The sequence below is a fragment of the Equus caballus genome, chromosome 16 (assembly GCF_041296265.1).
Source record: "Equus caballus isolate H_3958 breed thoroughbred chromosome 16, TB-T2T, whole genome shotgun sequence".
NCBI classification, from domain to species: Eukaryota; Metazoa; Chordata; class Mammalia; order Perissodactyla; family Equidae; genus Equus; species Equus caballus.
The window spans coordinates 97,363,617-97,387,872 of record NC_091699.1 but is presented as its reverse complement, the minus strand read 5'-3'; the positions used below and the strand labels follow the sequence as shown (position 1 = coordinate 97,387,872).

The 24,256-nt window shown below is 45.5% G+C and overlaps 2 long non-coding RNA genes across 3 annotated transcripts; both read left to right on the top strand.

The window, feature by feature from the left end:
* Positions 1–11,459: 11,459 nt before the first annotated feature.
* LOC138918293 (uncharacterized) lies at positions 11,460–15,381 on the top strand. Its single transcript, XR_011427444.1, has 3 exons — positions 11,460–11,565; positions 15,081–15,159; positions 15,269–15,381. It is a non-coding gene; the product is annotated as an uncharacterized lncRNA (long non-coding RNA).
* A 1,634-nt stretch (positions 15,382–17,015) lies between these two features.
* Positions 17,016–23,885, top strand: LOC138918292 (uncharacterized). Of its 2 annotated transcripts, XR_011427443.1 has the most exons (4): positions 17,016–17,316; positions 17,620–17,732; positions 18,840–19,025; positions 23,388–23,885. It is a non-coding gene; the product is annotated as an uncharacterized lncRNA (long non-coding RNA). The 2 variants fall into 2 exon arrangements; XR_011427442.1 differs by lacking the exon at positions 17,016–17,316 and having other exon boundaries at positions 17,596–17,732.
* Positions 23,886–24,256: the final 371 nt, after the last annotated feature.

Genomic DNA, 24,256 nt, shown 5'->3' with positions numbered 1-24,256 from the left:
TCTTCTTCTAAGGACACTAGTCACATTAGCTTAAGGGCCCGCCCTACTTATTAACTTAACTAATTACATCTAATGAACTAATACATGAACGGATGAATGAATAGTATTTGGAAACCAAGCCCTGGGTGCTAGGCACTCCTCTTGCTTGGCCACTTTTAAGAAAAGTCTCCTCCATGGGATTTGCAGATGCTTAGGCTCCTCGGGGCTCAGTCCTGAGCCCCTTCTTCACCTTCAACTCTCTCAACCTTCCCACACTTTCACGTAACGTCTCCACTGCAGCCCCGCCGCTGCTCCAGGTCCCCCCTGGACCTCGCCTCAGCTTTAGATTTACATACGTGCCACCTGCACACGTCCACTTGGTTGTTTCACAGACTCAAAACAAAATCTTTACTTCCCTGCGCTTGCCCACCTCCACCCAAAACCAGACCTTCTCGCATCTTTTCCATCACAGGCAGCTCAAGCCAGACCTGCCAGTCAAACCTGATACTTAATCTTCCTTCAAATATTTTTTCTAGGGCATCTCCACAAATTCTCTATCTTCTGCTTACTCCATCTGTCTTCTTTCCGTCTCAGCTGCCACCATCCTGGTCAAACCTCCATTCGCTCCCACCTGGTTCGTTTGCCCCGAACTTTTACCCCAATTCTTATTGTGCCCCTCCAATCTGGTCTCCCGAATATAGCCAGGGTGACTCTTCAAACAAACAACTTTCATTGTAATTTTTTTAGCCATATCCCAAAGTAGAAAAAATAGCATAATGACCCCCATCTACCCATCAGCTGGACTCAACAATGACCAGCACCTCGCCCTAGTCGCTTCCTTGCTGCTTCACCCCTTCCTCCCCACTGCGCCCTCTTCTCTCCCTCCCTCCTTCTCCACCTCATTTCTTCCTCCCTGCCTCCCTCACTTCTCTCTCTCTCTCTTTCTTTCTCTTCTTTTTATTATTTTTATAGACGTATTTCTACAGGAAATTCCTGACATCATATAAGTTCACCTCTAAATACTTCCAAAACATCTCCAAAGAATAATGCATGAGAGTATTTTCTTATATTGCTGCAATACCATTATCATATCAAACCAATTAAATCAAACTAAAAATAATTCCTCAATATCATCTAATCCTCACTCCATGTTCAAATTTCTTTAATTGTCTAAAAAATATCCTTTTACATTTTGTTACAATAATCATTTAAAAATAGGGATCGTGTTCTAGCCAAGATGGGATAGCCCATTCTTTCCAGGTCCTCCCTTTTGCAACCAAAAAACCCTGGAGGTACCACAACAAATGGCACAGGAAGAATCTGGAAGGACATGGCAATGAGCTCCCTGAGTTTCTTTATTGTCTCTATAGGTTCCAGACCAGTCGTTCCCTCCAAACTGGAACGGCCAACAGGCATGGACAAAAAAGCTCCAAGAAAAGCCTGTTCCCATGACCAAAGGATGGCCTAACAACAGAAAATCTTTTTGGTAAAACCTGCCCTTCCCCAGCCAAACACCAACAGAAGAACTGCCTCCCTTCTGTAGCTTTCGTGGGGCCAAACTGGAAGCTGATTTTCCACCCCTCCTTGGTCCCCACCCCATGGGAGCAGGCGGCGGTGCTCTGATTCTCCTGTGCAGCAAAGTTGGTGACACTGGGGGGGAGCTCATCTTCTACCTCCCGCTCAGCAGAAGCCGTTGGTGCTCTGATTGCCCTGCCTGGGTAGTGATGTTGGGGCTGAACGAGGAGCTGATCTTTCCACCAGAAGCAGCAGCACACCAGTTCTCTGGCGGGGGTATCGGTGGGGTCCAGTGGAAACTGAGCCTCCACTCCCATCTGACAGGGAGACTGAGTCAATGCTTCATTATCCCCCACCCCTGGGTATGAGCAGGGCTCAGTGGGGAGCCGAGCTCCTGCCCGAATCCCGCAGCAATGAAGTGGTGTGACTCAGCCCTCTGCTTCCCCCGTCCTTGGTATCAGCAGGGCCTCACGGGGAGCTGAGGTTACGCCCCCAGTCAGATGCAATGAGATAGAGCTGGTTGGTGCCCTGCTTTCAACAGGAAGGTGTGAGCAGGGCTGAGGGGGAGCTGAGCTTCCCCCTCCCCGTCTGCAACAGGGCAGTGTAAGTCGGTGCTCCACTTTTTTGGAGGGTGGTATGGGCAGGGCCCAGCGAGCAAACAGCTGAGCATGCGTAACCACACAGCCCTTGCACTACATCTCAACAGGGTGACTGCTTGCTAAACAAATAAGATTAAATAGGATCCAGAGTCTCATAATATAATATCCAAAATGTTCAGGATGCAATTGCAAATGAAAATCACTCATAGCAACAAGTCACAACTTGAACATGAAAAGAAAATCCACAGATGTAAACACCAAGAAGAATTAGATGTTGGGATGACCTGACAGCCATCATAAAAATGTCTCAACAAACAATAACAAATTCTCTTGAGAGAATATCAACAAACACATAGAAGTCGTAAAAAAAGAACCAGTTGGAAGAGATATAGATGGAAAAAAATACAATAACTGAAAAAAAAACTGACTAGGTAGGCTCAATAGTAGATTGGAGACGGCAGAGGATAAAATGAGTGAAATTGATGGAGGGCAAATTAACAGAATTTACACAATCTGAACATCAGAGAGAAAACAGATTGAGAAAAATAAATGAGCAGAGTCTCAGAGATGAGTGGAACAGGAACCAAAGAACTATCGTTGATGCCACTGGGGGCCCGGAAGCAGAGGAGAGGAGTGGCACTGAAAAGCATTTGAAGAAGTAATGGCTGAAAACTTTGCAGAGTTGGCAAAAGACGTAAACTTAAAAATTCAGGAAGATGAATGCAAAGAAATCCATTCCCAGACACATCACCATTAAACTTCTGAAACAAATCGCGAAGACGAAAACATCTTCAAATATGCATCAGATGATGGCATTCTCCTGCTTAAAACCTCCAGCGGCTTCCCCCATGCCCAGGATGCAGAACTAGGTTCTATGGCGGCACTTTGGGTTCCTACTCTTCAGCGCTGTTGAGGATAGCAGAGGTCCAGACACAGAAATAGCCAGCGGCTCGGGTCAGTTCCCAGCCATGAGGCTGTGCCTGTCTTCTCTCAACCCCCTGGTCCCGCTGGTCCTAGCTGAGCTGCAATCTAGGCGGCAGGACAACTTTTTTAAGCTTCCTTTCATAAGTAAGGAAACACGAGCCATGGCACTTATTCAAGCAGTGAACCTGGCTCTGGGTGCTGCATCCCCAACTCATCACTTTACATGAAACTTTCAAGTCGCATTACCTGGCAGGTGACAACCTCCCACAGCCTCTGCCTGCTTCTGTCCCTGGAGCCCAACAGACATTGAATCCACTCATTACTGTTCATTTCTGCTCCCCTTCTGTCCACGGGCATGTTATCTGATTACACAGAGTCTTAATTTCCTCGTGTATTCATCCACTCTTCTTGTGAACAGATATTCAATGAGTGCATAATACGTGCTTAATATCTGGGAAGAACATATGCCAATTAGACCAATAGATTCTGTTCGAAAGACATTTAGAATTTGGTATGAGAAATAACACAGGTGCATTCATAAAAAGCCAGCTTTACAGCTCTGGCTGAATGTGAAGCACTTTATGGGTTAACTCGTTTAAAATCCGCAACAACACTGTGAGGTGAGTGCTATTATCTCCCGGTATTTTTATGTCACTTTGAGGAACGCTGAGGTCAGGTGACTAAGTCACTCGAGGCAAGACAGCTTGTTCACAGGGGACCAGGAAGGGGCACAACAGGAAGTCGGTCAGAGGCTAGATGGTTGCATGGCTGGCCAGGGCACTTGGCTCGGATGCAGAATCTTTGAAGGACCTAGAGCAGGAATGTGACCACATATGAAGAGAGTCAGTCTGATTTTAGCCAACAGGCAGCGTGGACCAGATTACAGGGCCCGTAGTGAGGAGATTACGAGGCACTGGGGCCCCAGGAAACCTGGTGGTCATGAGAATGGACCAGAAAGTACGAAACAACAGCGTTCAGCGACAGCTTAGAAATAGAGGTAAAGAGGACAACAGCACGTTGGGAAGGATGCCAGAGCCCCTGGACCGAGGCGGGGGATTGGAGCTTTGTCACAGGCTCGCTACTAACTAGTCGTGTGTAACTTTTGGCAGGACATTTTTCCTCTTAATTCTGCTTTCTCAGTTTTCAAAGGAAATGCAATTAGATTACAGCTCTAAAGTAGAAGTCTTTTTTTAAAAAAAGAAACCAGCAAAGCATTTTATAAAAATTGAATGGACTGTCAACATTTGAATGTTGGGATTACACACAAATCTGGATTTCCGGGTTTTCTTGAAAAACTGGAAGATCTGGCAGCACCAGGCTCCTGATCTCACAGGACGGCAATGTGCTTCACCCTGAGAGGCAGCTGTCCGTCCAGCGGGGTCTCCCACCTCCCGGCCCCCATCCCCACCTTTGCTTCAATCCTACGAGTCGTATTAGCAATCTGGGCCCGGAAGGTATTTAGACACTTTTAGCCCTGGACTAGTCAATTTTCCAGATTCTTTCATTTGTAAATCTTGTGATTCTGTAACTCTCATGTACACATCCTAAAAAAATGGGGGAAAGTGGTAACAATAATGGGTTTAAGAGCTTATTTTGTGTGCTATGTTCTAAGTGCTTTATTTATATTATCTCATTTAACCCTTTCAACGACCCTTGACATGAGCATAATTTTCATCATTATCCCCATGTTGCAAATTAGCCCAGAGAGGCTAACTTGCCCAAGGTCATGCAGTGGCTCAGTGGTGAGTCAGAACTTGAACCCAACAGTCGACTCCAGCGCTAACGCTTCCAAGCATGAAGCCCTGCAATGGGAAGGTCAGTAAATTCTAGAGAAAGGCTAGTGGGTTCCAGGAGTCTGGGAGGATGACAGTCAGTGATCATTGAGGCCACGAAGGGGACGAAGACAGTCAAGATTCTTGCTGCCCTCAAGACAGGAGGGAGAGGCCTGGGCCCTCGTGAATCCTCAGCCACCATCCCACCGTGCAAGGCGAGAGCTGGTGTGGTCCTGGTGGATGAAGCATGAAGAGACGGAGGAAGAAAGGCCTCGTAAAGGGGTGAAGAATTACGGGGGAATGGAAGCCAGAGGGACAGCTCGGGTGGGGAGGGGCACGATAAAGCCAGACATGCGGCAGCTTTGTCTTCTGCCAGCAGCTAAGCGTGTGGGGGCTTGGGGTCTGCGCAGCGGACGGGGAGGCGGATGAGATATCATCCCACATCCATCAGATCGAGTTCACAAACGATGCTGAGAAGCTGTTCTCACAGGACTGTCCAGAGAGCTGCTGGGCAACGGAGCTGCAGGCAGGGCCAAATGAGTATTTCAAACGGATGGTTTATTGACTACAGACATCTAAAACATATACTATACTTTAACAAAATATGGAAAAATGTACATAAGTCTTCAGGAACTTATGACCCATGAAAAAGCTTAGATATGAAGCCACAAGTGGCATATTTTTCCTAAAACGTATACGTAAGCATTTTCCGTCTTTGATTATCATAATTTTCATTTCTCCTTTTTTCTTTCATTTTTAAATTCCTTTTGTGAAAAAAATAGTTATGGAAGATTATTTAAAAATTACAATTGGTAAGAGGCAAATGGAGCACACATCTAAATGGACAGGACAGTTTTTGACAATAATGGGCCGACAGATACGGTTTGGGGACGTGGCATCTGCTAACGGTTTGGGAAGAGTTGATAATAAACTAGGTTCAGGACTCTATTTTGTCTTTCCACTCAGGAAACACTTTTAAACACCTATTTGGTGCTGGGACTTGGGTGGGAGGCAGAGGGAGGAAGATAATCTGATTAAAATTCAGTGCAGCTTCAAGGCATCTAGAATTTGCTCCCATTATCTGAGGCCTGGAGACAGTGGTGGACGTTCAGTTCAGCTGGTTTGGGTGGATGATTATTGCTCCAAAGTGAGGACTGACCCACTGCCCCCAAAACAGCCCCCCGCCCCCCTCCTCCTTTTACCTGACACTACACGTCGGAACAGGATTGGGCAGATATCACACCTCCAGTCTGACACGCTGAGCGATGCCGTTCGCTCCCTCCTCCCAAAATGTGCGAACTATACGTAAGCCACAATGTCCAATTTCTGTTTTTCTAATCAGTTCATAAAACGGGAAATGGTTGAGCCAGCTCTGCATAAATGGGCCTTCTTCTCCACGTCTGCTAAAACTGCTTTCGAAAGGACACGGGGTGTTTCCAGGGCGGCATTCGTGGCTCATGCTGACTGTTTTTCACTTCAGGAAGAGGTTAAGACAACTGTGACCAGGATTGGGAAGGCAAGAATTTGTGAGAAAGTGAGGTAAGGTTTTAGATCAGCTCCTATGACCCTCTAGTACCAGTTTTTCTGAAAAGTCCTATAATCAGTTGATGTGTCCAAGGAGTGGCTTGGCCTGACTTCCATCATTGTCCCCAAAGGCACTCCAAGTAAATTTCCTATAAAATCTATGTGAAAACAGTGGGTTTGCTAGGCAAATGCAGGTTCACAAAAAGCCCACAGTGCTCTCTTCCAGCCAGAATGACTCCTCTGAGCGCCTCTTACATAAAACTTCTGAGGCAGCCACCAGCTAAAATTCATTTTTGAGAAGCTTTAAAACTGCTGCCAAGCCACACCCACACCTCATCCTGGTGCTATCACCTCAGTCGATCCTCAGGGCTAACAAAGCTCCTCTTCCAACCACAAGCCCTGCTGTGAGGACCGAATCAGTGATGCACGGTGAGGCCGCCCGGGAAGACAAGAGGACGGCGTTCTGATGGTGGGAAAGACAGGATGTGGATCTTTGTCCCGCGGCAGAAGCAGGCCTGCTTGGGCGGGGGCTGCACGGAGACGCTCAGGGAAGAGCAGGACCAAGACCCCAAGATACATCTCTTCATTTCAGTTTTTGCCTTGGATGGGCAGTAATAGTGAGCCAGAGGGAGCCGGCTCTTAGAGGTCAGTTGGTCCTTCTCTTAAAGCGGGTTACGTGGTCTTTCCTCCAGGCTCCTTCACGAAGTTGCCTGTAGGCTTGAGCAAGTCACTCCTTGCAGCTCCGTCTTCATCTGGCCACAGCTCTGTCCTCATGTGCGAAGTGCAGCCTGGATCCCTCCATCTCCACGGCGTCTCCCAGCTCCATGGGGACGTGTTTCTAGATGGGATCCTTTGCAGTTGACTGAGGTCCCAGGGCCGCCAGTGATGCCCAGACCAAAGGTTTGGAGTTGCTGTGTTCATCAGAAACGATAACGGGCCATTCTGATATAAAGAAGGAGGAAACAGAGACTGGCTTGGTGCTCCTAGCTTAAAGCTGACTGCATTTTGCTGAGTGAAGCCAGGCTAATTTGGGTGAAGGGGTTCAAAGTGGGTGAGGTTCTTTATTTTGTCCAGCACCTTCAATTACACAAAACTGTCTAAACTGCAGCGAATCCATTGCAATAGTCAAAGAAAACATGGCTTAAGCCTTAAAGAGTGAAATAAGCTGTAACATTCTGAGCTGTTTCTTTTAGTTTGACTGAAAGAATTAAACGTCGTCATTCTTAAGATACGAGTTCTTTAAGTTGTTCATATAAACAAACGTTTTTTTTCTAAATTTTGAGAACTAAGAAGACTCATACATAAAACCCTGAGAATTGCTGTGACTAAAGCCCCATATTTATACATCTCACATATTTCTGTGCTGTGTTAAATCAAGGATGTATAACTAATATCGTGAGAATACGGCAAATGGGGTGGAGAAGGAAACAGTTTATAAACTTTAGAGTCACTGTCACTAGTAGAAGGAAATACATAAGCTATTTTCATGTACTCAAACACGCATGAAGAGTTTCCACTTGCACTGTGGGCATGGATCTGAAGGCAGCATGGAACAGTGGTGGCGCCAGCTTTAAAGATGCCTATTTCCTCGGCATATGGGGAACACGTGGAATTAACTACATAGAAACGTTCATCTGAAGACTAAATGACTATGTGAGCATTTGACTTCCAGGGCAGAGATGGTCTTACTCATTTTTCAGTTCTTGGTGCTTCCAGCAGCACCGGCCGCCCAAAAGGCATTGGGAATATTTTGAGAGAGGAGGGAAAAGTTTTTCCTCAGAAAACACTTGGGAAGATGGTTACTGTTGCTTGAAACTGAGGAAGAACTAAACATTTTCAAAAAACGGTAAAAGTCCATAAACAACACCCAGATCATTTTACCGAGTGCCGTTGAAGTTGCTCTTTTAATGAGCGTTTATTCTTGACCCCGACGCGCTGGGTAACGCGCTGGGCTGACACGTTGGGGGATGTTGGTCCGAGGGCGGATGAACACACACGAGCAGCGGGGCCGCGACGTCGAGTGGGGTGAGGGTCCTCTCTGTCGCGTTCAGAGGAGGTACCGGTTCTGGCTGATGGAGTTTATTGAATTAGCCGTACGCCCGAGGCACGTTAAACATCATTTCTCTCCCGAAGGTAGGCATTATTACACCCACCTCCCAGATGGCGAGCCTGAGGCTCAGAAGGGCGAGCCTGCGAAGAATGCAGAGCCGCCTCCTGGGCTGGATGCAGGGGGCTCTTGTGACCACCGCACGACGCCCTGGGGACCAGAGCAGGTGCGTGCTGCACGAGGCTGGGCCGCACAGGCCTGGTTCGAGGTGGCGTCTGGTCCCGTGAAGTGCCCCTTGATACCAGTGCTGTGACCTTCCTGCCCTCCCCTCCTCGCTGAGCCCCCTAAGCCGGGCCAGTTAGAATCCTTTCTTGAGAGTTCTCAAGCTGGATTTTCTTTTAAAGATTGGCACCTGGGCTAACAACTGTTGCCAATCTTTTTTTTTTTTTTTCCTGCTTTATCTCCCGAACCGCTCCCCCCCCCCCACCCCAGTTGTATATCTTAGTTGCATGTCCTTCTAGTTGTGGGATGTGGGACGCCGCCTCAGCGTTGCCTGATGAGCAGTGTCATGTCCGTGCCCAGGATCTGAACCCTGGGCCACCGCAGCGGAGTGTGCGAACTTAACCACTCGGCCACGGAGCCGGCCCCCGAAGCTGGATTTTAAGGAACAGAAGCAGTCACACTCAGTTCGCAGGAGCTGTGGGAAACGTGTGCTGGGAACCCTCATCCAACATGAACTCCCCGAGTGGAAGAAGCTGGACCACGGTCAGGAAAATGAAGCTGATGTGCCAGTAAGGACAGAGACGACTGAGAGTTAGAACGAGAGAGAGAGAGAGATGTCCAGTTTTCCTGAGGCCCTCTCCTCTTCCTGCTCTGGGAAACACTCCAGAATCCTTTCATTCCCTTTGATTAACTTAGCTCGTTTGTTTATCACTTACAACCAAAAAGTGAGTAATAGATGAGGAGGTCTTTGAGGGCAATATAAATAATTTAAGTAAAAATAAAGGAAAAAAAGGAAGGGGGAAGTAGAGAAGAATCTCTCGGCCTGGGTTTCAGGGGAGCACAGCCTGAGGCAGATGCCCCTGTCCCCTACTCTACGAGAGTGAGCATGCCCCGGGTAGGGGGAGAAACAGGGGAGAGGAGGACAGGGTGAGGGCGGGTTCCCAAGCTGGCCACCACCCGATGTTAAGAGCAAGGGTTTCTCTAACTTCTGAGGGGGATGTTTACCCGCAGACTCCTGTCTCCTGATGGTCAAAGGTTTGCCTGACAGATGCTGCTTCTCTGCTCTTCTGAGTTGCACCAGGTCGCTGCTTAGGGGTCCGCAGTACCGGCGACCACGGGGAAGCCTGGGGCGGGCGAAGGGGGTAGTGCAGGTGTGCAGTGAGGCGCTGCGGAGTCGTGTCTGAGTGGACTTGGTCAGAGTCCGTGCAGAGCTGGTACTAATGGCACCTGCTTCCCACGGTTGATGCAGGAATTCATGCCAACGCAAGTGCAGACCCTAGAACAGCGTGGGCAGCGGGTCGGCATTAGCATCCAGCAGACGTTAACTACTGTCGCTGCTACTTGTTCCACTTCCAGTAAAGGTCTCAGGAAAGACGAACACCACCACAGGACGGGTTAGAACCGGGGAGAGTGGAGATGGGGAGACCGGCTGGGTCCAGGAGCACACGTTGGAGGGTATCGAGTGAATTAGTCAGAAGGCAGCTGAAATCATTCAGGTGAGCAGATCAACAAAGCGCATTGGCGTAATTTGAGAAATCACTTGGTCCTCTAGATCTGACTTTGGTTTTCTTTTTGTGACAAAAAACACAGGTGTAGAAAAGTAGTTGTATACCAAAAGAACATCAGTGCAAATATCAATGGCAGCTGATTCTGGGCTTTGGTATCAGCGAGTATTACGGAGTAGTGGGGAGTGAGGAAAACACGGGAGTGCATGCCGGTGTGAAGGCATAACCATTGCTCAGGAGCAGTTGACTAAGGCCATGTGAGAAATCAGGCCAAGGGAAATCCTGAGATTTGTATAAAATCACTCACGTTCTGTGTTGGTTCAATTTTTTCTAAAATATTATGTAAGTCAAAGAAAACATCTAAAGGCCCCTTGAAAGGCATGGTTGTTAGTGTGCAGTCTGTGACTAGTGGGGAGGGCACAGAAGCCAGATAGGCCTGTGACTTCCCAGAGTGCAGAACCATATCTCCTTGATACCTGTGTAGGCAGCATTAATATACCTTTCCGGCACAGATATCAGTCACATGATCCTTCCCCAGCAAACCGGGCGGGAGGCAGACACACGAGCATATAATTATAATACAGTTGTGTCCAAGGTGTAATGATGGCACAGAGGTAAGGCAACTAATTAAGGGAGGCTTCGTCCAGTAAGACTTCCTGGAGGAGGTGACATGGCATTGCTAAGTCATAAGTTTAAAAAGCTAAGAAGGTCATACAATTTTTTTCATTATTTGCTTTAACTATCATTTAGACTGGCTAAAGCAAATATTGAAATTTAAAGAAACACATAGTAATTCTGAACTTTTTTCAGCTTCATGCTGTGGAAAACAATAAATGCATTAATATTTCCACTTGGGAGTGAAAATGTTTGGAGAAGCTGAAAAAGATTGTTCGCCAAGCAACAGAATATTTTATTTCCTTAGAAAATAACCATGTCATCTGATAGGAAAAATTATTTCAAAATTACGAGTACCTGTTCTGCCAACATTAAAGAGGGTTTACGTTATATTTATTTTCTTATTGCTTCTCAGACTTGGAAAATATGGTGATCAGATAAGACTGCCTTTTCTTTAGTAAAAGACAGATTTTATCTTCAGGAGACAACAGAGAACTTTTTACGTGCATTTTTTAGCAGTGAAATAATTAAATCTTTTAGAGAAAATTATGTCTTTTGAAAATCGTTCAGATATATGATTGCATTTGAAGGTCTTCAAGATCCTTTTGAGATCTGAAAATACTTCTTTTCCTTTTTTATGGAAAAGGCAATATTTCATTCTTGAAATAGATATGTCCCATTGAAAAGAAACCTCAGGACCCGCCCTGTGGCCGAGTGGTTAAGTTCTCATGCTCCGCTTCGGCGGCCCAGGGTTTCACCAGTTTAGATCCTGGGCGTGGACATAGCACCGCTCATCAGGTCGTGCTGAGGCGGCGTCCCACGTGTCACAACCAGAGGCACTCACACCTGGAATACACAACTAGGTACTGGGCGCTGTGGGGAGAGGAAGAGGAGGAGGAAGAGGGGGCGGGGGAGGAGGAAAAGATCAGCAACAGATATTAGCTCAGGTGCCAATCTGTAAAAAGAAAAAAGAAACCTGAATAAATGTATGCTCACAAATCTGCTAGATTAGTTTAATTAGCATTTTGTCAATCACTAACGAGAGCAACTTGGAGAATCTGAAATGGAAGGATCACAAAGTTTTGAGGAAATCTCTATAGCTTATTATTTTTAATTCTGTTTATTTTTCTTTCTTTTGATTAGAATGGAACAGAGTGACGTTTTAGAAAGGAATATTTACCTTCCGACCTTCAGAACTGGGAAACTGCCCAGCTGGCCTTAGCCACTCAGAATTCTGGTTCCCAGGGCTAGCTCCTGGTACCATAAAATGCTGGTGATTCTGGCTTTGGCTAATTAATAATTTATAATAAACCAGATGAGATATGGGGTAAAATTTGTTTTTGAACCATTTAAAAGAGGGCGAAAGGATTTTAAAGCAGCTTAATGTTATAAATGAGTCTGCAGACTAGATGTTTAAGATGATAAGAAGAAGAACAAGCTGTTCTCAAAACACGTTCGAACTATGGACTTAAATAAACAGGCAAGCCACGTGCAAATTATTTAAACCGATTCTAAACTCTGTTATATTTGGAAGGAATCTGAAAGGTTATTTGGTGGCATTCTAGTTTCATCACTATAAATATCTTTATTTGAAAATGTTTTGCTCAAAATACCACTAGTAAATAATAAAATTACTTAAAGCACTCTATAGTCACCACTGTTCTTTTCAGAAAAGAGTCTAAATTGGTGTTTTTCAAAATGATATCTGTAAATTATGTTGAATAGCCTTATTTATGTTTTTAGTAGATTTTCTTTCTCATAAGGTTTAAAAAATTTATTTACTTATTTTTAAATGACTTATCTTGGGTCTGGCTCAGCAGTGCCTTGACAAACTACGGCGGGTGGAGGAGAGTATGGTGTTGGAGACAGATCTGATACTTGGCCCCCGAACAAACCTGGTGACAGGTGCTGGTTGGCACTAGTCCAACAAGAGAGTTGAGGGGGCCAAAATGGATGGTATAAGAGAAATGAACTGCTGGGGTTTCAAGAGGGCATCCTGGGAGATTCGTGGGGCAGAGTAAGAAGGAAGCAAGTGATGCTTGGTGGTCCGAAGCCCAGACGTTTGACCTCAGGGAAGTTAGTTTGTACACCCCAGGACCCGGACTGCCAGCAGCGGTGTTGGAAAGAACAAGGCAGGATCTGGTGTTAAACAGCGTGAGCAAGGAGGCGGGAGACAGAGCATCAGACTGAGGTCTGGGAATCAAGGCAGAACATACAAGCTACAGAATTGCGATGTAGGCGCAGGGGGCGCCCGTCCACGGTGTCCAGCTCCACAAGTCTCCTTTGGGAAACCGGCCAGAGGGTGAGCGTGGAATTGACCCCGCCCAGCTCCTGGGGTGAGCCCTGAATGCTTAGGCCAAGCGGCGTTTTGTCCACGTCCTAAGCTGGGTGAAGCCTAGAGACGTCAGAACTTTTCCCAGGACTCTCCTCTCTCTTTGGCACTATTGCAGCCAGCTCTACTATCATGAGGGGAAGCGTACTGAGGAAAACGCTGATGCAAGGAGGTGGGCAGAACTGGAGGTTGGCAGAGGAGTGAAGAAAAAGCCCTGAGGATACAGAACCTTGCCTCTTGTGATGCCTGAAGACAGCAATTCCCCTGGACTTTTAGTTGCCTGGACCAATGCGTTCCTTTTTTTCTTTTATTTATTTATTTATTTATTTATTTATTTATTCTTGGTGAGGAAGATTGGCCCTAAGCTAACATCTGTTGCCAATCTTCCCCTTTTTGCTTCTGGAAGACGGTTGCTGCACTAACATCTGTACCAATTTTTCTTCTGTTTTGTATGTGGTACACTGCTACAGCAAGGCTTGATGAGTGGTGTGTAGGTCCATGCCCTGGATCCAAACCTGCAAACCCCAGGCCACTGAAGTGGAGCATGCAAACTCATCCACTGTGCCACCAGGCCAGCCCTTGCATTCCCTTTTTGTTGCAGCCATTTGGGTTGGACTTTCTGTCCCTTGTGATTGACAGCACCTGATCCATTAGATGCTGACCAGGAATAACGAGGAAGCCCAGTTGTTAGTGGATGATTCATGGTGGGCATCAAGTCTCAGGAATAAGACTGAAGTCTTGTTATGATTTGGGTAACTTGAGGTTAGAGGTGACCTGCTGTTGAATCCCAAGGAACTGGGAAAAAGTATTTAAATTTCTTTTGTTGAAGATTAGGATTGTTCTAGAATTTAAGGTGAATGTTGAACCTGCAGATGGACATAAATTCGACAGGAGGAAGATGGGCTAAGAAACAGGCTGGGCCTGAGTCCGTTTTGTTGTTACTGCCTTTGAGTGGATTCCAACTCCCGGTGGCCCTGTGTACAGCACAGCAGAACCCTGCCCATCCTCTCACCTTCTGGCGCTGTGTCAGACAAGGCTCTGCTGCTATTCATTGGGTTCTCGTGGCCAATTTTTTCAGAAGTAGGTGGCCAGGTCCTTCTTCCGAGTCTGTCTTAGTCTGGAAGCACCACTGAAACCTGTCCACCATGGGTGACCCTGCTGGTATTTGAAATACCGGTGGCATAGCTTTCAACATCACAGCAACAGGCAGCCGCCACAGTATGACAGCTGACAGATGGGTGGTGTGGTTCCCTGACCAGGAAATGTCCCTGGGCCCTGGAGTGAGCACCAGGTCTTAACCACTAGACCACTAGGGTTGCCTGAGCCCATTTACAGCACTCCTAAATTTCATTTTTTCTTGGAATTGGGGACAAAGTTTTTGAGAGGGACCTAAACTCTAATTTTATAATGTAGGACAAAAGAAAACATAAATGTACATAAGTATGTTAACTAAATGTTTAAAAATAAATTTAATTTATAGCCAAAATCTATGCCAATAAGTGAACACTGCAAGTGTTCTGTTTGTTTTAATTGGCACCAAGAAGGCACCTGAGAATGATATGGTGACAGTTCCAATTAGAGGTTAAAAGTCTTTGCTATCCTCTCCTGGAGAGACTATGCTTATCTTGTTTATGGTTATATTCCCAGGGTCTAGTACAATTATTGTTTGGAAAATTGAATAGATTACCTGGTTGTCTTCTTACGGGTTCCCCTCAAAGCTGATCTTGAGATGAGGACTGGAGTGGAGGTGGTTTATTTGGGAACGAACTCAAGCAGCCAAGCAAGGGAGTAGGAAGCGACACAGGCAAAGGGGCAGATCCAGTACGAGGCGGGTTGATAAGCCACCTGCTGTTGGAGATAACAGGAGTTCACCCCACTGGGGACATCCCGAGGAACCACATGGGACATGCTCCAGAATTGTTCCCCAGGACAATGGGAAAGACAGAGGTTTACCCTCCAAGTCCCGTTCTCCACCAGGTGAGGATTGACTGCATCCCTGAGGTCGTCTCCTCTTGTGTGTGTGTGTTGTGTCTGTGGTGGCTCCAGTTCCCACGGTGTGGAGAAAGCCCTCAGGCAGAGGCAAAGGGAGAGCCAGTGTACCAGGAGCCCTCAGTCACAGCTACAGGTGAGCTCGGAGGTGGGCCAAGAGGGTGTGGGTGGACACCAGCACCTGCCACCTTGGAAATCAGGACATCTGTTTTTATCTGGTCAATACCTCTAACCCACTTCTTCAGGTCATGGCATCTCCCTTGCATTTGGTGAACTGATACTCCTTCACTCCACACATTTCTGGCGTCTGCCAATGAAGAAGTGCTGGATTCCTTTTTACTGCCTTAGAATTTTATATGTGGACGCTGGAAGGAAGAGGAGATCTCTCTCTCCTCTGAGTTCGTTGACTTGAATGACATAAACCTGGAGTTTTCTGCAGACATGCCTCTCCTGCCTGCTGTCCATGGGGGGAGAGAACGGAGCCAGTGCGTACAGAGAAGTGAGACCAAGGCACGGAGAGAGCGGAGGGGCAAGACTGAGACTTTAGGTGAAGTCATTCCTCAAGGCAGGAAAGTACCCCGACCTAACCCAGTTTCCACTCTACCCCACCCCGAGTATGTTTTTCTTTGTGTATGATAGACTGAATTGGATTTTTCTCACTTACAGCCAAAATAGTATTAACCGATATACTTGCTCAAAATATACATAAATATACATACTTGTCTCTCTCTAGATATATATATCTATATATGTTCAGAGTATATATATATTTATTCTACAATGTGCCAAATAGTTGGCTGACATAGAGCAGCTATTACATTCTGGGGGGGCTGAGAACCCTAAAATGAAGCCCACATGCCTTGATATACTAATGGGAAAGTAACAGCTGGGAAGAAAACAACAATCTTTTCTCTGCTCTAGGAATAGAAGGAAAAGGACGTGGATCTTGTGTGGTCTCCGGAAGAGCAAGTCTCTTGAAGATCTTGAGTCCAGCACATAGAAAGGCGGGTTTGCTACACAAGTTTAATTTAGGACATTGAAGCGCCCAGGGATCGTGGCGGGAGGAGTTCCTCAAGAAAAGCTTTGCATCAGCAGTATCCTTGGTTTTCGTGTGTTCTTCTAGAGATGTTTTTAAAAGTTGTTTTGCTATGTATTTATTGTCTTAATTAAGAAGTGGTACTTCACAGTGACATCTTAAACACACCTGCTTTTTCCTCTTCTTTTTACTTCAACTACCAGAAACGAGTTTAAGAAGTAAATAGCTTGACAATATCATTACCTACTTCAAGAGGCTTTTTTATTATTAATTTTCTTTTCTTAAATAGAAAATCCCTGTTCTTCTCTCAGGCGGATCCCATACAACCCTGCTTATTTACTGCTTGATTTTCTTTTTGACGCTTTCATGACTCTCATTCAAATAGAAAAAGCTTAAAATTACTTGTATTTATAGGCACAATCCAGGATATTTCATGCAAAAACAGCAAATCGGTTTTGGAGAAAGCATAGGAAATTGACTTATGCATGATTCTGATGAGAGACTATGGTATTTAAGACAGTTTTACAAACTTTTGAGTAACTTATCTTGGCCGGGGTTTTGCTAGACTCAAAATACTAGGCTGCATATCCAGGCCTTGTATAAAGCCTGGCAGATGATTCTTGTTATTGGAGAAGTAATACCAAGAAATTACTGTGAGACTCAGCTGCCTTTCCTGCAACTGAGGTCTGAGAAGGCAGAGCTGGAGCCACGGGGTTGACAGTCTGATATTTCAGGCCCACTGCCAGGGGTACGTTGATCCCGGGTGTAAACACTGCCCATGGAGGGTTGTGCCGAGGTGGCATGTTTACTAGGAACAGCACAGGCCAGTGAGCTGGAGGAGAGCACCTGTCATCGTTAAGAAGGAACAGGAAGTTCCCAGTGGGCTGAGCAGCAGGTCTGGAGGAGCCTAGGGCTGTAGGCAGGACACGAGTTTGAGATGAGAGTGGGGAGGATTGGGAAGAAGTTGGATCAAAAGAGTGCATGTTAACTGTGTAAATGCTAAGAGGATTGAAGGCGTGCTTTGCTGGTACGCCAGCGGGAGTGACTCTGATAGCTCAAAGGAGCCATTCAGAACCAGACATTATCCACAAATCAGATAACTGAAAATCAAAACGAGGAAGGCAATCGATCAGTCACTTACAACGTGCCAAGTAACTTGCCAGATTAAATTGTTTTTCCCACAGTGGTTGTACTGATTTACAGGCGCACCTGCAGCGTGTGGGAATTCCAGCTGCTCCACATCCTCACCAACAGTTGGTATCGTGTCTTTCTTATTTTAGTTTCATCAATATTAAAAAAAAATCTTGCGTATCTCGTGAGGAGCAGGATTGAGAACTCATTTTCTATAATCTGAGAAATTATACTGGAGAGATAAGGATAGGAGCTGACGTTTAGAGTAGTCAGGTGGGAAAATGACTTAACCTCTTTGTGTTAAGTAATCCTCGTTCAGACAATTAGGATAGCACTTCATAAGGCTGTGGTAAGGATTTGAATGTGTTAAGACATGCAAAGCATGCAGTGTTTGCAGTGTTAACTGTTGGTTTTGTGTCTTCCCTGTAGCGTCAACCAAAGAGTGGACAGACTTTCCTGGGTTCATTCTTCATGGGTTGTGCTCACCTTCCCCAAAGGCTTCCACATTCTCCACCTTAGCCAGCCACTCGCTCTTTCATCAGGTGTGCAGGTCATAAAAGGCACTTTTTAGTCGTTATCTGATAATGCCAAACCAAAAAATTCATGAGAAAAAAAATGGTTGGATAGGAGGCAAGGGAAAATGAGGATGGGTTATCTTCTCCATAATTTCTACTGTTACGAATATCTTCACAACAATTATGAACAGCCAAGATATTCATTTTCCTTCAAATTCAAACCATTGGCTTAAGAAATATTTTGTATTAATTTTCTAAATCTAAGAAATAAAACAGAGAAAATAACACTTAATAAGCATGTGTTATTACACACACACGTAACATAATTTCTACAGTTTCAGATATGTCATAATTTCAGAAGTAAGAAGAGATGGCAGATGCTCTTGTGGGGTCAATGTAGGCTGAATTTTGGCCTTATGAAAACTCTTTTTTATGTCAAATCAACACATTGAAAAAGTATAACCTAAAATATGAATATTTGTAATTAGAATCAACAAGTGAGTATGCATACCAGTATGCCATTGTATCAATTATACTTTACAGCAAAAAACAGCATATGTGCTTGTGGTTCTTCAGCATGCAGGAGCAAATCGATCAAGTTTATTTTACTTTTGAGGCAAGGTTGTGAATAAATCAATAATTTTTATTTGCCACCTACTGCATAACCAGAACAAAGTATCTTTGGATATACAAGACTCAAATGTGCGTTGTCACATTTTTCACTCTGATTATTCATGTATTACTTTATAAATAATTCCAACTATGTATAACATTGCAACAAAGATAGACATGACCTGAAACTCTACCAGCATTAACGTTTTGGCATTCAGATTTGAGTGTTTAATAAACTCTAAAACCTTACATCTCTTATTAGCTTTCTCATTGGCTTACTAGGCTATGGAGATTCAGATTCCACTGTTCCTTAGAATAGCCAGTCCTATAATATGTTCACTCGTTGGTTGCCTTGCTGCATCCATTCCTGCCTTCCTCTTTGCTAAAAATGCTTCCAATTTCCCATCCATGTGTGGACTGTTGTGGCCCTTGGTCACCTTAAGCCAATCAGCATATGAGCCCAGATGGGTACTCATGAGCTGGGCCAATCAGGACCAATAAGACTATGTTCTGGGATTCCAGCTGAGCGGAGCAGACTTTCTCTTTCCTGCTGGAAACATGTCGTCAAGAGGGATGCTTTTGGAGATGGAGGAACCACTAAGGAAACACTGCTGAAGAATGAGGGGCAGCAACTACATTCCAGTCACATTGTTTAATCACTGGATCCGGCTGCTTCTGAAACAAACCTACTCCGGACTTTTCAATTACGTGAGTCAAATTCCCTGTGTTGTTTAATCCAGTTGGATTTTCAGTCACGTGTAACCAAAGTCATCCTGACAAACACATGGAGCTCCGGGTAGTTCCATTTGGACGCGACTCTCAGCTCCTTGAATAACTGGAAGGGCTAGGAGACCCATTCTTGCATGTCATCTCAGCTCTTGCATGAACCACTACTTCTAAGACATAGAATGCCATAAGGACAGACCACTGGGCTCGGTGTTAGAGGACAGGTTTTAGACTTGGTTCTGACACTTTTTTGATTAAGTGCATTTGTAAATCGCTTAATCTCAGTTTATCTATAAAATGAGAAAGTGTGCCTTCAGTGTCTTCATTTATCTCCCTACCCATTGCAGCAGAACCCTTTTTCAGAAGAAATCCTATGTCGAACTCCAAGAAATAAAACACATACCACTGTGAGTTACAAGACAGGTAATCGTTTTTGTCATTCCTGTATCCTTAGCACTACCACAAGTCTGGCAAAATGTGTGTCCTCAGCCAGTAGTTGCTGAATGAATGAATAAGAGCAGAGCTCCTCTGTTGGGGGACTAACATGGAGTCTGGACCCCACTTCCTTGGCCTTCCCCCCCTCTCCCTGAGCCACGCTTGAGGTCCCACCAAGGAACTCCAGGGCTTGGCTGAGCACAGTGTGAAAGCTAGTGACAAAGCGCCTTGTAAGGCCCTTCTGGTCCTAACATCGTGAAGTCTGTCCTAGTGATTTTTGCTGCTCCAGAAGGTGAGTGTGTGTTGATTGTGTCATCAGAATTACATTATGGGACTTTTCAAAGGATTGTTCCTACCATACTGAGATGTTTTTCTGTCACATTAATCCATTAATTACTACTAATTAATCTTGTACCATTTTGATTAATCCCAAACTAATTAATTAGCTAATCACTTGCTTTTTAAAGAGCCTGCCATGGCCAGGCACTGTGTGGGGCCTGGTGGTAGAGCAGTGAACGAGATGGGATGACAGATACGGTCCCCTTCTCTTGGAGCTTCCTGGGTTGCACGTTAGAAGCTCCCAGGAACTTTCAAACTCCTGGTTCCCCATAGGTCTCACCCCCAAAGGATCGGTTGTAGTTGGTTTAGAGTCTTGGTTCTCACACAGAGATGGGGGTGATTTTGTACCCCAGAGGCAAAATGTCTGGAGACATTTCTGGTTGTCACAGCTGGGGAAAGAGTTTCTTCTGGCATCTAGTGGGCAGAGGCCAGGGATGCTGCTAAACAGCGCACAGCACAGCCCCACGACAAAGAGTTGTCCAGGGCAAGGTGGCCGAGGCTGAGCACCAGGTCTAGGGCGTGGCCTGGTGACTCCAAAGTGCAGCGAAGGTTGCACATCACCGTTCTAGAATCTCCCGGGAAAGGGCGTGGTGGTGGGGGGGGGGGGGCGGTCTGTGGGAGGCCGCGAGTTCTGGAAAGAGCTTCCCACGTGGTTCTCTGCACCCTCCTGCCAGCCAGGTTGAAATTCATGTTGTAAATATTTGCACACTCCCAACTATGTGCCATATACTTGAAGGCTAAAAACACAAGCAAGATGTGTTCTTTGGCCTCAGGAGAATTATAACCTAGAAGGAAAGAAGGCGCTCACAGCCTGTTTCACAACAGAGTGACGGCTGGTTTGCGGGAGACCCCTATTCTTTTTGTTTAGTTGTATTCTCTAAAATTTCCAGTAAGTTTGTACTAAAGTAGTAAAAGTGAAAAATAATATAAATAAAAATAATAAATTTAAAAATATACAATATAAGAAAAATGATATAAATGACTTTTTTTTTTTTTAAAGATTTTATTTTTTCCTTTTTCTCCCCAAAGCCCTCCGGTACATAGTTGTGTATTCTTCGTTGTGGGTCCTTCTAGTTGTGGCATGTGGGACGCTGCCTCAGCGTGGTTTGATGAGCAGTGCCATGTCCGCGCCCAGGATTCGAACTAACGAAACACTGGGCCGCCTGCAGCGGAGCGCGCGAACTTAACCACTCGGCCACGGGGCCAGCCCCGATATAAATGACTTTTTAAAATAAAACGTGTGAGATCACAACGGGTACTGTTATTTGTTGAATGGCAGCTAATTGAATAAATTGGTTCTTGCAAAAGACTTACTTGGAGAAATGTGTATGCAAATCCTTAGCCCATTTTAAAAATCAGGTTATTAGTGTTTTTGCTTTTGAGTTGTAGGAATTCCTTATACGTTTTGAAGATTAATCCTGCATCATGGCGGAGAGATTAGACAATCATCTAGCAGATATTTGGGGTCCATCATCAGGGGTTGATTTCACGAGTCTGACCTTATCGTAAGTGTGTGATGTCAGCACACCCTCCCTCTTGATAATGCATTTTTCTTTGTGCTTTCAAGGGGTAGTTTCATGACAATGAGGGGATATCCGGGGGTAGAACTTTATTCTTCCTCCCACGATGGCCATGTGTGTGTGTGTGTGTGTGTCTCAGAAAGCCTGTGTGGGGGAAGGACAGATCTGAAGAGAACAAGGGCCTCTTAGTTTCTTGGCAGAAATGGTGTCTCATAGGAGGTAACTCATGAGGACCGTGGAGAGGAAGCCTTGGAGATGTAGAGACATGAAAATTGGACAAGCCAGGCTTTTAAAATGAGCATTTTCGAGTTTGATCTAAGTCTAACCTGGGTAAAAAAATATACCTGTGGGTGACTGAAATTTATTTTTAAAATTTATTTATTATTATTTTTTTTGAAGACTGGCCCTGGGCTAACATGTGTTGCTAATCTTCCTCTTTTTACGTGAGGAAGATTGTCGCTAAGCTCACATCTGTGCCATTCTTTCTCTATTTTGTATGTGGGATGCCACCACAGTGTGGCTTGATGAGCAATGTGTAGGTCTGCGTCCGGGATCTGAACCAGAGAACCGGGGGCCGACAGAGCAGAGTGATGAACTTAACCATATACCACCAGGCTGGCCCCTGTGACTGAAATTTAAAAGAAAACAAAACCTCTCTCTCTGCTTTCCAGAATTCTTTTTGTTAGAACTAATTCTGGCATTTAAATTTACTTGAAAATAATAAATAAGGAAGAAAGTCTGTCCTTGGAGATAAAGCTGAGAGTTTAAAATGCTCAGAAAAGCTGCCTGCTGTTTTCACACTGGGTTCTTGATCACGGTCTCAGGGAATTTTCGACCAGGGCAGGAGCTGTATGGCATTTTGTGCCTCTTGTTTTCATTCAGTTGCTCATTTCTTTTAAGCTCAACTGACATTTTCTCCCAAGAAGTCTTCTCTGATCCTGTCAGCACAGAGGAATTTGACAATCGTAAGACACGCAAAATAGTCACTGTTTCATTGTTTATTATTTTTAACAGTAAAATTCTCCTTAATTGGTTTCCAACTCAGGGAGGCAGCACTTGGTCTGGTTCATGTCTCCCCATCAGGACAGACACGAGCCCTGGGCATCGGTGTCCTGGCGAAAGTCTGCTGGATGGGAGAGCTCTGTTTTCTTTCCCGAGCCCTCTGCTGAGAGCTGAGCGTGCAGCCCTTTCTCATTCTGGCTCTGACTGCAAGAAGCAACCACAGTCAATTTTTCTATAAACCTCGCCATTTCAATGCACAGTTCCAGCCTGCAACCTCTGAAACTAGAGCAGGAAAGGACATTATGTATGGATGTCAGAAATCCACAGATGCTCTGGTTTCAAATACTTTCCACTGTTTTTTTTTTCCTTTCATCAAATGAAATCTTTCCATGTTTTAGCTCTAAGAAAGATTAAGCACATTCAATCTAATTATGCAACCTACTGACAAATGCAATCTAAATGTGAAACACTCCGCCAGTTGTATTTCACAGTTGCCACTGGCAACAGAGATGAGTTTGGAAAACTGCACAGTCAAGTCTGAGCCTGGTTCTCAGGCCTCCAGTGGAAGACGCTTCCTGGGTCTGCTCTTTCTTCCCTTCGCTCTTTGTATGCGGGCCGCGTGGGGCCAGTCGGCTCCGCAAATTACTGGAAAAGGCTGCATCCAGGAGGGAATACCACATACATTAAAGAATGGAGAAAAGCTCTGAAAGTTAAACAACAAACAAACAACACCCAACTTGCCAGGGAGTCTGAGACTGGATATTTTCTGCAGCTAGAGGAAATGCTATTTTTCTGATGTTAGAGAATTCTGGTTGTCATGGCATTTAAAAACTTCCTAATTCCGTACATCCTCAGTGGCTCCTCAGCCAGCAGTCCAGCCTTAGGCGTCGCAGTTGGTAGCTCTCACACGGTCCTGCGTTGTGTTCAGAGACCGAGGAGATCGCTGTTTCCAAAAGACGTTCCTCATTATTTTTATTCACTTTAGGTTGAACAACAAACAGTGTGTTTTCTTTCTAAAAATAATTTTGCTGATTATTTTGAATTATAGGCTGGGTCTACAGGGCAGCTCCAAAGCACTTTGGAAGTGGAAAAACGAGTGCTGGCACCGATGTGGGAACACTGAGATGCACAAAATGGTTTCCTTGAAGTGCGGGCGCTCAGCCGTAGGAGCAGCTGGCCTGACCAGTTTCTTCTGCCCTCAATCTGCAGGCCCTCCTGTGTGTGATCTCATTGAAGTCTTTGCGACCGCCTGACAGGTGTGCAAACCCCTGCAGGACAGAAGCGCTTTGCAACAGAAACAGCTCTGTGTTAACCTCCTGCGCTGAGCACTCAGGCTTGCATGTAGCAGCCTGAACTGCATCCGAGCTCCTCCCCGCCCAGCAGGCCCTACACCAATGTGTGCTGTGGGCGAGGCCTGGGGCTCCCCCTCCTCTTCTGGCCTGAGGTGCTGAGGTCCCAGGATGCCTCGAGGCAGGGCCCACCCAAGGGATTGCTTGAACAGACTTTCTAATTTACTCAAATCTTGAAATCATTAAAAATTCGCTTTTACATTCTGTTTCGCATCTCAGCCTTGTACCATTAGCCTCCGCCCAAGACCTCCCAGCTGGAGTCACAGTGCTTCCCAGCCGTGGGATCAGCGCTGGCGGCTGACACTTTTCATTTATGGATTCGCTCGCCCGGTTGTCTGTCCACCGCCGTTTACACATGTCTGTTGATCACTGCTGAGGACTGAATGCGTTTGTCCCCCAAGTGCACTTGTTGAATCCTAATCTCCAAGGTGACTGGTACTTGGAGGTGGGGCCTTTGGGAGTGATCAGGTCATGGGATGGAGCCCTCGTGAAGGGGATTTGCCCTTGTCAAAGAGGTCCAGAGAGCTCCTTAGCGCCTTCCACCACGTGAGGACACAGTGAGGAGACG